This window comes from Somniosus microcephalus, chromosome 4 (genome assembly GCF_052327205.1).
Source record: "Somniosus microcephalus isolate GS21.2 chromosome 4, FLI_Smic_1.0, whole genome shotgun sequence".
Taxonomy (NCBI): Eukaryota; Metazoa; Chordata; class Chondrichthyes; order Squaliformes; family Somniosidae; genus Somniosus; species Somniosus microcephalus.
Window position 1 is genome coordinate 40,418,539 of NC_140990.1, and position 16,142 is coordinate 40,434,680.

At 49.4% G+C, this 16,142-nt stretch overlaps 2 protein-coding genes across 2 annotated transcripts in view; one reads left to right on the top strand and one right to left on the bottom strand.

The window, feature by feature from the left end:
- The window catches only part of LOC147118698 (uncharacterized), a 163,056-nt gene extending 151,233 nt beyond the window's left edge, over nt 1-11,823 (top strand). Inside the window, exon 2 of the transcript XR_015077935.1 lies at nt 9,597-11,823. The gene's annotated coding sequence lies outside the window, so the exon portion shown is untranslated. The remainder of the gene's footprint in view (nt 1-9,596) is intronic.
- LOC147118699 (uncharacterized) overlaps nt 1-16,142 on the bottom strand; it is a 77,392-nt gene that overhangs the window by 15,985 nt on the left and 45,265 nt on the right. The gene's annotated exons all lie outside the window — the stretch shown is intronic.

A 16,142-nucleotide genomic window follows, 5' to 3' on the forward strand; every position in this document is an offset into this window, starting at 1 on the left:
CCATATTTTTGCTACTCACTTAGCCTGTCTATATCCCCTTGAAGCCTCCTTGCATCCTATGTAGTGTACAGCAACACACATAAATGCGATGGAAAGATGGCTCCCAACTTCCCTTAACTCCAACCCTCTGATTTCTGTTCTGTAGCCATCTTTCCATCCATTCTTCTGCCTGGCCCTTCACTCCACACGGCCTGACCTTGGTCATCTTCTAGATCTTACAAACTATTATGGATAGCAAGCTGGTTACAAAACAGAAAACAGAGAGTAGGGGTTAGGAGTAGCTACACAGACTGGCAAAAGGTGGAAAGTGGTGTTTCACAGACTGGGATCACTGTTTACATAAACGATTTGTACTCAGGAATCAGAAGAACAATTTCAAAATTTGTTGTTAGCACCAAGTTGGAGGATAAAGTTAATACTGAGGAACACTGTGACAAAATACAAGAATATATTAATACCTTTGCAGAATGGGCGTGTAATTGACAAATGAATATCAATATAGATAAGTGTGAGGTGGTGTATTTTGGTAGGAAGAATGAGGAGGCCACATACTACTTGTAAATTAAGAGTCTAAATAGGGTAGAGGAGCAAAGTGATCTCAGGGTCCAGATTCACAAGTCACTAATAGTAACAATGCAGGTTAATAAGGCCATAAAATAAGCAAGCAATGCACTGGGGTTCATTTCTAAAGGGATAGAATTTAACAGCAGAGAAGTTGGCCTAGAAATTCAGTATAGCCACTTTTGGGGCGGTAAAGTCGGGCGGGCGCTAAAGTTTGCGCCCGCCGGAAAGTGGAGGCCACTTCGCCGATATTCAGTAGCTTTGGCCAAGGAGTTTGCTCGAGCGCTAAAACTGGCGTTGCACCCCTATCTTTAGGCGCTAAGCCGGTGGTGCAGACTGATACCGCCGAGGCCGGGCGCAGCGCAGGTGCGGTCATGTTTTGATTGACAGCAGACACCCTGGCGCCGGCCAGCTCTTAAAGGGGGAAGGGTCGACTTGGTCTGCTGCCACGCCCTGGACACTGCAGCCCTCCAGCTAGGCCTAAACACTGCTGCTGGAGAGAAATAGCGCCAGCAACGATGCAGAGGGCCCGTGAGCGAGCGCAGCGCTTCTCTGCCCATGATTTGAAGGTGCTGCTTAGGGGTTTGGAGAAGAGAAGAGATATCTTGTGCCCGGACAGTGGCAAGAAGGCTCCCAAGAGGCTGTACAGGAGAGCCTGGAGGGAAATCGCCCAGAGGGTCACAGCCAACAGCGATGTCCCCAGGACTGGTGACCAATGCCGGAAAAAGTTTAACGACCTCACTCGGTTGGTCAGGGTGAGTACCCTTTCCATTGTCCTCCTCATCCTTGCATGTGCACCTCACATTATGGGCAAAGGGACCTCAAAGGCCTAATGGCCAGCCCTCCTCCAGCAGCTATGGCACTGGCATGAACATCAATAGCACTTTCTGCACTTTACACACTGGCCAAGCTATTCGACCATGGGAGGCAGTGCACACAACAGGGCACCACACTGGCCAAGCTATTCGACCATGGGAGGCAGTGCACACAACAACAGGGCACCACACTGGCCAAGCTATTCGACCATGGGAGGCAGTGCACACAACAACAGGGCACCACACTGTACTTAGAGGCCGTCCTTTCTCTTGCAGGCCAAGCTGGCCCAGAATCTGAAGAGCCGGACTGTCACCGGGGGAGGCCGTGCCCAGTTCCAGGAGCTCAGTGACCTGGAGGAGCGCGTGGGTCGACTCATGGGTGCCTGGGTGATTGGCCCCGTTGCAATTGGAGATGCCGACCCTGTGCTGGGCCCCAATGGTAAGGACATGAGCGTTTGGACCTCTCTCGTTCCCCTTGCGCTTCAGATCTACATCCTTTGCCACTGTCCGACCAATGCGCATAATGCCACCACTCATGCCTCCCTCGCTGACGCCCTGTCCTCACTCTAAAGCTACTCTTGTGCCTTCCTGCTTTCAGCTGGTGAGGAGGAGCTCCCTGAGGCTGCGAGTGTCAGTCCCTCGGAAGAGGACGACGAGGAGCAAGAGGAAGGCGGCACATCGGGGGAACCCTCATCCGCGCCAGGGGATGGCAATGGAGGGGACACGTCTTGCCTGGAGGAGAGCCAGGGGGAAGTGTTGCAGGGGGGTGTAGCTCCTGTGCCCAGTGGCGTCCAGCCACGCGGGAAGGGTCGGGCAGCACGGCTGCCTTCTCCCCAGAGGGGGGAAGTGTTGCAGGGGAGTGCAGTTGCTGGGCCCAGTGGTGTCCAGCCACGCGGGAAGGGTCGGGCAGCTCGGCGGCCTTCTCCCCAGAGGGAGAGTCCGGCCTCCAGTCCGGAGACGGTCCTCGCCCAGGAGGTGCGCCTCCTTGATCAAATGTCCGCGGACTCGGATCGTCGGCACACCGAGTTCATGGGGGTTGTGGGACGGTTGCCTGAGGCCATTGAGTCCCTGGCTCATAGTGTGGCCGATTTCGGGGCCTCACAGGCCAGGGGTTTAGAAGAACTCGCGGCAGCACAGGCCAGGGGTCACGAACAATTCGGGGCAGCACAGGCCAGGGGTCACGAAGAATTCAGGGCATCACAGGACACGAGTCGGGCCGATTTCAGGGCAGCACAGGCAGCGAGTGCAGAGTTGATGAGTGGTGCCGTGCAGTCCGTGGCTGGTCTGATGCGGGCACAGACCAGGGCAGTACGGGCACTCACTGCTGCCACACTCGCTGTGTCACGCACGCATCGCCAGGGCACCCGCCGCACTGCTGCAGCACAGTGGTCTGGCCTTCACCAGATTGCTGCGCTTGCTGCAGTGCCAGCCCGGCCGACTGCCAGTGTCTCTGGCGACCAGCGAGCGCCTGCCATCAGCCAGCTTGCCCCCATTGCTGCAGCCGCCACTGCCACTCCCCCAGCAAAGCTGCGACGAGCTGCTGGAGAGACTGATGCTGGCCAGCCACAGCTGCAGCAGTCAGCAGCCGGCCCCTCCAGGGCCGGAGCTCGTCTAGGCCGACCCCCAAGGGCATCTGCCGTCACGCATTGTGCCCCTCAGGAGCCTTCCCCCAGCCTTGCAACACCCACAGGGCCCAGGTTGAGGCGGAGCAGCAGGTCGGGCAGGGGCCGGAAAAGCCTGGACAAGGACTCGCCCTCTCGGCACACAAAGTAGAGTGTGTTGCCAAATGTTTTTTTATATGGGGGTGTTTGTGTTCTCTATGGGGGGGGTTTATTTTGGTAAGGCCGAAGATGAAGGCAAATGTTTTTTTATATGGGGGTGTTTGTGTTCTCTATGGGGGGGTTTATTTTGGTAAGGCCGAAGATGAAGGCAAATGTTTTTTTTATATGGGGGTGTTTGTGTTCTCTATGGGGGGGTTTGTCTTGGTAAGGCTGAGGATGAAGGCCATTTGGATGGACAAGTTTTGTTATTCCTCCCCAGGTTGTGGGAGTGAGATATGTTTTTGACTGTTTTTTGGGGGTCTTGTCTGTTTTTGGGTTTCATGTGGGAAGGGCCCTGAGTTTGTTCAATAAAGCTTTTTATTTATTCAGCTTGTCCATGTGTGATGTTTCAAGTGGTTGTTGCGTTAACCGGCTGAGGGCTTGCGGAGCGGCTGCATTCAGGTGCGTTCATTGCCACAAGCCATTCCCTGACAGGGGGCCTAGAAGTGTCGTTCAATAAGCCGCCGACGGACGGCCCTTGGACCTTGTGGCTCCCTCCTGGGCTGGTACTCCTCCTCCTCCTCCTCCTCCTCCTCATGGTCCTCCTGCTCGTCCTCCTGAGGTGGTGGTCCAACGTGAGGTGGCAGTGCCTGAGTCCTGCGGATAGCCAGGTTGTGCAGCATGCAGCAAACGACGACGAACTGGGAGACTCTATCCGGCGAATACTGTACAGATCCGCCGGAACGATCCAGGCAGCGGAACCGTTGCTTGAGGACGCCAATCGTTTGCTCTATGATGTTCCTTGTGGCTTGATGGCTTTCGTTGTATGCCTCCTCAGCAGGGGTCCTGGGCGCGCGGAGCGGGGTCATGAGCCATGTACACAAAGGATAGCCTTTGTCCCCGATAAGCCATCCTCTTGGGGGAGGCTGTGCCTGGAACATGTCAGCCACAGTAGTCTGGCACAGGATAAATGCATCGTGGCTGCTTCCTGGAAAGCGGGCATTGACAGCTAGGATGCGCTGCCTGTGGTCACACACCAGCTGTACATTGAGGGAATGGTAGCCCTTCCGGTTGCGGTAATCCTCGGCATTGTCGATAGGTGCCCACATAGCCACATGCGTGCAGTCAATGGCGCCCTGCACCATGGGGAAGTCGGCGATCCTCGCAAATCCGACTGCACGCTGCTCCTGCCTCTCTCGGGTCATGGGGAAGGAGATGAATTGGTGTCTCCTTGCGAAAAGGGCATCGGTGACCTGCCAGATGCAGCGATGCACGGCGAACTGGGAGATGTTCGCTATGTCCCCAGCAGCGGCTTGGAAGGAGCCGCTTGCATAAAAGTTCAGAGCCACCGTGACCTTCACTTCCACCGACAGAGACGTCCTGCACATCAGCTGTGGACGCAGATCTCTGTGAAGCAGCTGGCAGATCTCTGCAACCACCTCCCTTCTGAAGCGCAGCCTCTTAACACACTGCGCGGCAGTCATGGTGAGATAGGACACCTGCTGGCGGTATTCCCTGAGTGGGTAAGGCCTACGTTGCCGACGCCTGATGGCCCCTCTGCATCTAGGCATAGCTGCCCCTCTCACACAGCGTCTGCGAGCCCTTCGCACATAATGCTGGAACTGAGGGTTGGAACCCCATGCAGCCCCCATAATATACTTGCAAACAGTGAAATCACAATGAGACAAATTTGCAAGCTCTGGCCAGAAGCCAAAAATACCTCTCCTATGTTGGCCCAATTCAGTAAGGTCTCTTCCTTGGTCTCTGTCCAGAAATCCGTAGCACTAAAGTCATTGCAGCAAAATGGCTGGCCTTTATAGTTCAGTGTAAGTGCCCTTTAATTAGCGCTCCCCGAGGCCCGCAGGGCCTCTGCTGCGTTCCACTTCACAGTTCTTAACAGCGCCACGCCCACATTGGGCGGGCGCCACTGAAGTTCCGGTTTGGGGCGCACAAACGGCGTTGTACGACGAAATGACGTCATAAGCTGCGCGCGCAGCTGAGCGCGCGCAAACACTTTGCGCCGGCGCTAAATGTCAACTGAAGTTGGGCGTAGGCGCAGATCGGTCTGCGCCCGGGCGCTAAGTGCCTAGCGCTCGAAATCTACCCCTCTTATGGCGCTAACGGCTGGCGAATGCAACTGAATTTCTAGGCCGTTATGTTAAACTTGTATTGAAACTTAGTTAGACCACACTTGGAATAGTGTGAACAGTTTTGGTCTCCATATTATAAAAAGTAGAGACACTGGAGAAGGTGCAAAAAAGACTTAGCCTGTCTATATCCCCTTGAAGCCTCCCTCTGTACCCAGGTCCCTCTGTACATCAGCATTTCCCAATCTATCACCATTTAAATAATACTCTGCCTTTCTGTTTTTCCGACCGAAGTGGATAACTTCACATTTATCCATGTCATACTGTATCTGCCATGTATTTGCCCACTCACTCAACTTGTCTAAATCGCCTTGAAGCCTCTTTGCATTCTCCTCACAACTCACAATCCCAACTAATTTCGAGTCGTCAGCAAACTTGGAAATATTACATTTGGTCCCAACATCCAAATCATTGATGTAGATTGTGAATAGCTGGGGCCCAAACACTGATCCTTGTGATATCCCACTAGTTACAGCCTGCCAACCTGAAAATGACCCATTTATTCCTACTCTCTGTTTTCTGTACGTTAACCAATCCTCAATCCATGCTAGTATATTACCCCCAATCCCATAAGCCCTAATTTTGTTTCTTAGGCAGTCCCTCGGAACCGAGGATGACTTGCTTCCACATTAAAAATGAGTTCTCAGGTGACTGATGAGTCCATGCGGGACCTACAGTCTCTGTCACAGGTGGGGCAGACGGTGATTGAAGGGGCGGGTGGGTGGGGTGCTTGGGTTGACGTGCGCTCCTTGTGCTGCCTGCGCTTGGCTTCCGCTTGCTCCCGGCGAAGAGACTTGAGGTGTTCGGCATCTTCCCAGATGCTTCTCTTCCACTTTGTGCGGCCTTGGGCCAGGGATTCCCAGATGTCGGTGGGGATGTTACACTTTTTCAAGGAGCGTTTGTGGGTGTCCTTGAAGCATTTCCTCTGCCCACCTGGGGCTCTCTTGCCGTGCCGGAGCTCTGAGTAGAGCGCTTGTTTTGGGAATCTCGTATCGGGCATGCGGACGATGTGACCTGTCCATCGGAGTTGATTGAGCGTGGCCAAAGCTTCGATGCTGGGGATGTTGGCCTGAGCAAGAACACCGATGTTGGTGCGCCTATCCTGCCAATGGATTTGCAGGATTTTGCGGAGGCAGTGTTGGTGGTACCTCTCCAGTGCTTTGAGGTGCCTGCTGTACATGGTCCATGTCTCTGAAGCATACAGCAGGGCAGGTATCACTGCTGCTCTGTAGACCATGAGCTTCGTGCCAGGTTTGAGGTCCTGGTCTTCAAACACTCTCTTCCTCAGGCGACCAAAGGCTGCACTGGCACACTGAAGGCGGTGTTGGACTTCGTCGTCGATGTCTGCCCTTGTTGACAGTAGGCTCCCGAGGAATGGAAAGTGGTCCACATTGTCCAAGGCCTTGTCGTGGATTTTGATAATCGGGGAGCAGTACTGTGTGGCGGGGGCAGGTTGGTAGAGGACCTTTGTCTTACGGATGTTTAGTGTTAGGCCTATGCTCTTGTACGTTCCAGTGAAGGTGTTGACGATGGTTTGGAGTTCGACCTCTGAGTGAGCGCAGACGCAAGCATCGTCTGCATATTGTAATTCGATGACAGAGGATGGGACAACCTTGGATCTGGACTGGAGGCGACGGAGGTTGAACAGTTTCCCGCTTGTTCTGTAAATTAGCTCCACTCTTAGCTTACTGAGGGTGAGATGAAGCATTGCAGCAAGGAAGATCGAGAAGAGCGTTGTTGCGATGACACAGCCTTGCTTGACCCCGGTCCGTACATGAATTGGGTCTGTGGTGGAACCGCTGGTCAGGATCACGGCTTGCATGTCGTCGTGAAGCAGGCGGAGGATGGTGACAAACTTTTGAGGGCAGCCGAATTTGAGGACACTCCATAATCCCTCACGGTTGACAGTGTCGAAGGCCTTTGTGAGATCAAAGAAGGCCATGTACAGTGGTTGGTGCTGTTCCCTGCATTTCTCTTGTAGTTGACGCGTGGTGAAGATCATGTCCATTGTGCCCCTTAGTGAGCGGAATCCGCATTGCGACTCTGGGAGGAGCTCTTTGGCCACTGGGAGAAGGCGATTGAGGAGGACTCTTGCGATGACTTTCCCTGTGGCAGACAGCAGGGAAACTCCTCTGTAATTACTGCAATTGGACTTGTCACCTTTCTTGAAGATGGTCACAATTACGGCATCTCTGAGATCGCCTGGCATACTCTCCCCCTTCCAGATAAGAGAAATGAGTTTATGAATTCGCGCCAGTAGTGCTTTTATTTAATAACCTCGTGCGACACCTTATCGAATGCTTTCTGAAAATCTAAATACACCACATCCACTGGTTCCCCCTTATCTATTCTGCTAGTTACAACCTCAAAAAACTCTAACAGATTTGTCAAACATGATTTCCCTTTCATAAATCTGTGTTGACTCTGCCCAATCTTATTATTATTTTCTAAGTGCCCTGTTACCATGTCCTTAACAATAGATTCTAGCATTTTCCCTACTACGGATGCCAGGCTAACAGGTCTGTAGTTCCCTGTTTTCTCTCTCCCTCCTTTCAACAACAACTTGTATTTATATAGCACCTTTAACGTAGTAAAGCATCCCAAGGCGCTGCACAGGAGTATTGTAAGACAGAAAATTTGACACCGAGCCACATAAGGATAAATTTTGGCAGGTTACCAAAAGTTTGGTCAAAGAGGTAGGTTTTAAGGAGCATTTTAAAGGAGGAAAGAGGGGTAGTGAGGCAGGGGATCCCAGAGCTTAGGGCCGAGGCAACAGAAGGCACGGCCACCAATGGTTGAGTGATTATAATCAGGGATGCTCAAGAGGGCAGAATTAGAGGAGCGCAGATATCTCGGGGGTTTGTGGGGCTGAAGGAGTTAGAGAAATAGGGAGGGCCGAGGCCATGGAGGGATTGGAAAATAAGGATGAGAATTTTGAAATTGAGGCGTTGCTTAACTGGGAGTCAATGTAGGTCAGCGAGCACAGGGGAGATGGGCAAACGGGAATGGTGTGAGTTAGGACACGGGCAGCCGCGTTTTGGATGACCTCAAGTTTACGTAGGGTGGAATGTGGGAGGCCAGTCAGGAGTGCATGGGAATAGTCAAGCTTAGAGGTAATGAAGGCATGGATGAGGGTTTCAGCAGCGGATGAGCTGAAGCAAGGGCCGAAATGGGCGATGTTACGGAGGTGGAAATAGGCGGTCTTTCTTAAACAGTAGGGTTACATTTGGTACCTTCCAATCCGCGGGAACCATTCTAGAATCTGGAATTTTGGAAAACGACAACCAATGCATCCACTATCTCTTTGGCCACCTCTTTCAAAACCCTAGGATGTAGGCCATCAGGTCCAGGGGATTTATTGGCTTTCAGTTCTGACCTTGGTTTGTAAAGAAGTCTCTCATGCAATACTTTGTCAAAGGCCTTTTGGATGTCCAGGTACACTACACCATTTAATTCGGGACGTCGTCTCTTTCAAAAAAGTCTAAGAAGTTGGTTAAGGAAGATCTATCTATTAACGCTGATTCTCTCTCCACAGATACTGCCTGATCTGCTGAGTATTTCCTGTTTTTATTTATAATAGAGAAGGGTGAAGCTGTGTCTGTGCCTTTAACGGCAGCTGCCCAGACACAGGGTGCTGTCCCTTTAAGAATGAGTGACGGAGACAATCCAGATTCCTCTTTCAGGTTTTCTGGGGAGGATGTCAGGAGCCCAGCGCGCAGGCACGGGACAGGCTCTACGCGGTCGCCGGGTGCAGCTGCAGGTCGGCGGGAGCGGGTTCGGGAGATTAATGAACTGCGGGTAGGCCGCGCCACAGGGTTTATAAAGTTGGAGAACGGCCTCAGGCCCGAATGAGATCCAGCGGCCCGGTCTGTGTTCCACCGGACGGCAGCGGTGAGGCTTTTTCTCGGTGACAGGCACGGGTTACGCGCCGCCATCTTGGTGGAGGAAAGACAGACCGGTTCCATTTGCAGCACAGCACATGCACGGCCATCTTGGAACAGGGTGTGTGCGGGGCTTCAGGGTCCCAGTGACCAGGAGAGACAATCATTGACGCATTGATTTTATTCTCACTCTGTACACAGCGGGTGTAGAACTGAACCCAACCAGAGTAGAGGGAGGGGGAAAACTGGGAGTGGAGGAAAGAAATGTTGGAGATGGTGCGATGGGTTTGGATTTCAGCACAGGGAGGAGGGAGAGTGTGTGGGACGGGGATTTCCAGCTTTGGGGGAACAAGAGAGGAAAAATGTTCCATAGAAACTAGAATTGTCTGTTCTGAATTTCTATCCTGTGACTTTTGTAAACTCCTTTTACAGGGTATTAGAAGGGGAGGATTTGCAGACAGGAAACTCAAACCAAACATCATGTCAATTCATCAGAACCTGAATATCATCGGCCTTTGAATGTGGAAGGAGGAATGTTTGTCTGTTCTGTCTGTGGGAAAAGATTTCAAACATCAGTGTGACTGGAAAAGCACCGAGAAACACACACCCGAGTGAGAGTGTTCCAGTGCACTGACTGTGGAAAGAGCTTTAACCAGTTACACGGCCTGAAAAAACATCGCACCATTCACAGCGGGGAGAAACCGTACATGTGTTCTGTGTGTGGACGAGGCTTCAACTGATCATCCAACCTGGAGAGACATAAGGACACCCGCACCACGGAGAAACCGTGGAAATGTGGGGACTGTGGGAAGGGATTCAATTACCCATCCCAGCTGGAAACTCATCAACACAGTCACACCGGGGAGAGACTGTTCACCTGCTCCGTGTGTGGCCTCTGCCCTCTGATCACACCAGCGAGTTCACAGTGATGAGAGACCTTTTAAATGAGCTGATTGTGGGAACTGCTTTAAAAGTTCTGAGGGACTAATTCAACATCAGCGAGTTCACACTAATGAGAGACCGTTCAGTTGCTCTCACTGTGGGAAGAGGTTCAGGCATTCTTGCAACCTCATTGTATACCAGCGAGTTCACACTGGGCAGAGGCCGTTCACCTGCTCCGTGTGTGGGAAGGGATTCATTTGTTCTTCCCAACATCTGAGACGCCAGCGAGTTCACACTGGGGAGAGGCCATTCACCTGCTCTGTGTGTGGGAAGGAATTCACTCAGTCATCCCACCTCACTGTACACAAGCGAGTTCACACTGGGGAGAGACCATTCACCTGCTCCATGTGTGGGAACATAAGAACATAAGAAGTAGGAGCAGGAGTAGGCCATACGGCCCCTCAGGCCTGCTCCGCCATTCAATAGGATCATGGCTGATCCGAATCTAGACTCACGTCCACTTCCCTGCCCTCTCCCCGTAACCACTAATTCCCTTATCTGCTAGGAAACTGTCTATCTCCATTTTAAATTTATTTAATGTTGCAGCTTCCGCAGCTCTCTGGGGTAGCAAATTCCATAGATTTACTACCCTCTGAGTGAAGAAGTTTCTCCTCATCTCAGTTTTGAAAGGGCAGCCCCTTATTCTTAGATTATGCCCCCTAGTTCTAGTCTCACCCATCAGTGGAAACATCCTCACCGCATCCACCCGATCAAGCCCCCTCACAATCTTATATGTTTCGATAAGATCGCCTCTCATTCTTCTGAACTCTAATGAGTAGAGTCCCAACCTACTCAACCTTTCCTCATATGTCAACCCCTTCATCTCCGGAATCAACCGAGTGAACCTTCTCTGAACCGCCTCGAGAGCAAGTATATCTTTTCTTAAATATGGAAACCAATACCCTGTATAACTGCAGCAAGACTTCCCTGTTTTTATACTCCATCCCCCTCGCAATAAAAGCCAAGATTCCATTGGCCTTCCTGATCACCTGCTGCACCTGCATACTAACTTTTTGTGTTTCATGCACCAGGACCCCCAGATCCCTTTGTACTGTAGCACTTTGCAGTATCTCTCCATTTAGATAACAACTTGCTCTTTGATTTTTTCTGCCAAAGTGCATAACCTCACACTTTCCAACATTATATTGCATCTGCCAAATCTCTGCCCACTCACTTAGCCTGTCTATGTCCTTTTGCAGGTTTTTTATGTCCTCCTCACTCACTGCTTTCCCTCCCATCTTTGTATCGTCGGCAAACTTGGATATGTTGCACTCGGTCCCTTCCTCCAAATCGTTAACATAGATTGTAAAGAGTTGGGGTCCCAGCACTGACCCCTGCGGAACACCACTAGTTACTGATTGCCAGCCCGAGAATGAACCATTTATCCCAACTCTTTGTTTTCATTAAATCATTTCACCATCTGAGACACCAGCGATTCACACTGGGGAGAGGCCATTCACCTGCTCCGTGTGTGGGAAGGGATTCACTCAGTCATCGAACGTGCTGACACACCAGCTAGTTCATGATCGACTGCAGGGGTTGATTCTGCTGATATTGCTGCTGTTAATCACATCCAGGACTGAACCATGTTCATTCTGGTAGTTTGCGTTTGTTTCTGCTGATGTTAATAACTCTTATAACTGGGCTGGAGTTTAATATTTTGATATGTCAAATAAATCAGCTTTGTTTCAAACACACAGTGTGTCGAGTCCTTTATTTCTCCAAGAAATGAGGAGACTAATTGATGTCCTGTTACCGACTGCTCCATTTTTGGGCCTTTTCTCCTTTCTATCTCTAGATTATTTCACTTCTCATACCTTCGGTTACTCTCATGGACAAGTCCCAGCTCGCCATACATTCCAGAGTGCCTCTCCTAGCCTTGGTGTCCAGGGAAGGTATCGGTAACACGCCCGGGTCACTAAACACAAAACCCAGTCTGTTAATCACTGCCAGTGACTGGACTTAGCGTGTGACCCACAGCATCTCTCTCACCTTCGATGTGTGAATAGAGCATCACGCCTCAGAACCTGGTTTTAAATTTAAATCCACTCAGCAAATGTATTTAACAAGTAAACACATCACATCAAATCATTGGCAAAAAGCCAGAGGGGAGATTAGACATTTTTTGCTCCGTGAGTTGTTGTGATTTGGAATGCACTGTCTGAAAGGGTGGTAGAAGCAAATTCAACAGTAATTTTCGAAAGCGAATTGGATCTACTTAAAGGAAAAGTTTGCAGGGCTATGGGGAAAGGGCCGGGGAGTGGGACGAATTGGCAGCTCTTTCAAAGATGATCACGGCCCTATTAAGGCAGCTCTATATTCACAGGAGAAAGGCTGATATCGAACTCCCCGAGAATAGAGAAAGATTCCAACTCTCTGAAAACACCTTGAATTCTTTCTAAAAGTCTTTCAAAGGCTGACAGATTCCTTCCTTCTTTTGAAATTCCACTTCCATGCGCCGGGGGTGCAGGAAGTGCTGGGCACAGAGGGAGCAGCAAACCGGGTTCAGAGAGGTTTACCCCGAGATTTCTGATTGAACAGGTTAATAAGGCTGTTAAAAAAACAATCCAAGCGCTGGGCTTCATTTCTAGAGGGATAGAATTGAACAGCGGAGAAGTTCTGTTAAACTTGTTTCGAACCTTGGTTAGACCACACTTGGAGCACTCTGCACAGTTCTGGTCTCCATGTTATCAAAGGATACAGAGGCACTGGATAGGGTGCAAAAAAAGATTCACAGGGATGATGCCAGAACTGAGGGGATATACTGATCAGGAAAAACTGATCAGTCTGGGGCTGTTTTCTCAAGACCTGAGTAGCCTGGATAGAGGATTGGTTATCGGACAGAAAACAGAGAGTAGGGATAAACAGATCTTTTTCAGGTTGGCAGGCTGTAACTAGTGGGGTGCCGCAAGGATCAGTGTTGGGGCCTCAGCTACTTACAATCTATATTAATGACCTAAATGAAGGGACCGAATGTAATGTATCCAAGTTTGCTGATGATACAAAGCTAGGTGGGACAGTAAGCTGTGAGGAGAACACAGAGTCTGCAAAGGGATATGGATAGACTAAGTGAGTGGGCAGTAAGGTGGCAGATGGAGTATAATGTAGGGAAATGTGAGGTTATTCACTTTGGTAGGAAGAATAGAAAAACTGAATATTTTTTAAATGGTGAGAAACTTTCAGATGTTGGTGTTCAGAGAGATTTGGGTGTCCTCATGAAAGAATCACAGAAAGCTAGCATGCAGGTACAGTAAGCAATAAGGAAGGCAAATGGCATAGAAACATAGAAGATAGGAGCAGGAGTAGGCCATTCGGCCCCTCGAGCCTGCTCCGCCATTCAATGCGATCATGGCTGAGCATCCAAATTCAGTACCCGGTCCCTGCCTTCTCCCCATATCCCTGGATCCCATTAGCCTTAAGAAATATATCTAACTCCTTCTTGAATATATTTAATGAATTGGCCTCAACTGTCTTCTGTGGTAGAGAATTCCACAGGTTCACCACTCTCTGGGTGAAGAAATTCCTCCTCATCTCAGTCCTAAATGGCCTACCCCTTATCCTTAGACTGTGACCTCTGGACTCCCCCACCATTGGGAACAGCCTTCCTGCATCTAGTCTGTTTAGTCCTGTTAGAATTTTATAAGTTTCAATGAGATCCCCTCTCATTCTTCTAAACTCTAGCGAATATAAGCCTAATCAACCCAATCTTTCTTCATACGTCATTCCTGCCATCCCAGGTATCAGTCTGGTGAATCTTCGCTGCACTCCCTCCATGGCAAGAACATCCTTCCTCAGATAAGGTGACCAAAACTGCACACAATACTCAAGCTGTGGTCTCACCAAGGCCCTGTACAACTGCAGCAAGCCATCCTTGCTCCTCTACTCGAATCCTCTCGCTATGAAGGCCAGCATACCATTTGCCTTCTTTACCGCCTGCTGCACCTGCATGCTTACCTTCAGCGACTGGTGCATAAGGACACCCAGGTCTCGTTGCACTTCCCCTTTTCACAATCTATTGCCGTTCAGATAATAATCTGCCTCCTGTTTTTGCCACCAAAGTGGATAACCTCACATTTATCCACATTATACTGCATCTGCCCAATCGCCCAACCTGTCCAAATCATACTGGAGTTTCTCTGCATTCTCCTCACAGCACACATGCCCATCCAGCTTTGTGTTGTCTGCAAACTTGGAGATATTACGTCTAGTTCCCTTGTCTAGATCATTCTTAATATATATTGTGAATAACTGGGGTCCTAGCACCGATCCCTGCGGTACCCCACTAGTCACTGCCTTCCACTCGGAAAAAGACCCATTTATTCCAACTCTTTGCTTCCTGTCTGCCAGCCAGTTTTCTATCCAAGTCAGTACCTTACTCCCAATCCCATGTGCTTTAACTTTGCACGCTAGTCTCTTAAGCGGGACCTTATCGAAAGCCTTCTGAAAGTCCAAATACACCACATCCACTGGTTCTCCCTTATCTGTTCTACCAGTTACATCCTCAAAAAATTCCAGTAGATTAGCCAAGCATGATTTACCTTTTGTAAATCCATGTTGACTTTGTCCGATCCTGTCACTGTTTTCCAAGTGCTCTGCTATTACATCTTTTATAATGGACTCTAGCATTTTCCCCACTACCAATGTCAGGCGTACCGGTCTATAATTCCCCATTTTTTCTCTACCACCTTTTTTAAATAGTGGGGTTACATTAGCTATCCTCCAATCCATGGGAACTGTTCCAGAGTCGATAGAATTTTGGAATATGACCAGCAATGCATGTACTATTTCTAGGGCCACTTCCTTAAGTACCCTGGGATGTAGATTATCAGGCCCTGGGGATTTATCGGCCTTCAATCCCGTCAATTTCCCTAACACCATTTCCTTAAAAATACTGATTTCTTTCAGTTCCTCCCTCTCATTAGACCCTATGTTCCCCAACATCTCTGGGAGGTTATTTGTGTCCTCCTTTGTGAAGACAGAACCAAAGTAAGTATTTAATTGGTCTGCCATGTCTTTTTTCCCCATTTTAAATTCCCCTGATTCTGACTGCAAGGGACCTACGTTTGACTTCACCAATCTTTTTCTCTTAACATATCTATAGAAGCTTTTACAGTCAGTTTTTATGTTCCCTGAAAGCTTACTCTCATACTCTATTTACCTCCTCTTAATAAATCTCTTTGTCCTCCTTTGCTGAATCCTAAACTGCTCCCAATCCTCAGGTTTGCTGCTTTTTCTGACCAATTTATATGTCCTCTCTTTGGATCTTATGCTATCCCTAATTTCTCTTGTTAGCCAATGTGGAGTCACCTTTTTTGTTTTATTTTAATGCCAAACATGGATGAACAAATTCTATAGTTCATACATGCGATCTTTAAATGTTTGCCATTGCCTATTCACCATCAACCCTTTAAGTAACATTCCCCAATCCATTTATCCAACTCGTACCTCATACCATTGTAGTTTCCTTTATTTAAATTCAGTACCCAAGTCTCTGAATCAACTACTTCACTCTCCATCTTAATGAAGAATTCTATCATATTATGATCGCTCCTCCCCAAGGGGCCTCGCACAACAAGATTGCTAATTAATCCTTTCTCATTACATAATACCCAGTCTAAGATGGCCTGATCTCTAGTTGGTTCCTCGACATATTGGTCCAGGAAACCATCCCGTATACACTCTAGGAATTTCTCTTCCACAGTATTGTTACTAATTTGGTTAGACCAATCTATATGTAGATTAAAGTCACCCATGATAACTGCTGTGCCCTTATTGCACGCATCTCTAATTTGCCATTTAATGCCATCCCCAACCTCAGCATTACTGTTTGGGGGTCTGTTTGGGAATCAAGGATATGGATATCCAAAGTGGTGTTGAGGTCGATGATCAGCCATGATCTTATTGAATGGCGGAGCAGGCTCGAGGGGCCGTATGGCTCACTCCTGCTCCTAATTCTTTTGTTTCTTATGATAGAGGTCTTTAAATCTATGAAGAGGTTCGATAGGGTAGACGTAGAGAAGATGTTTCCTTCTGAGG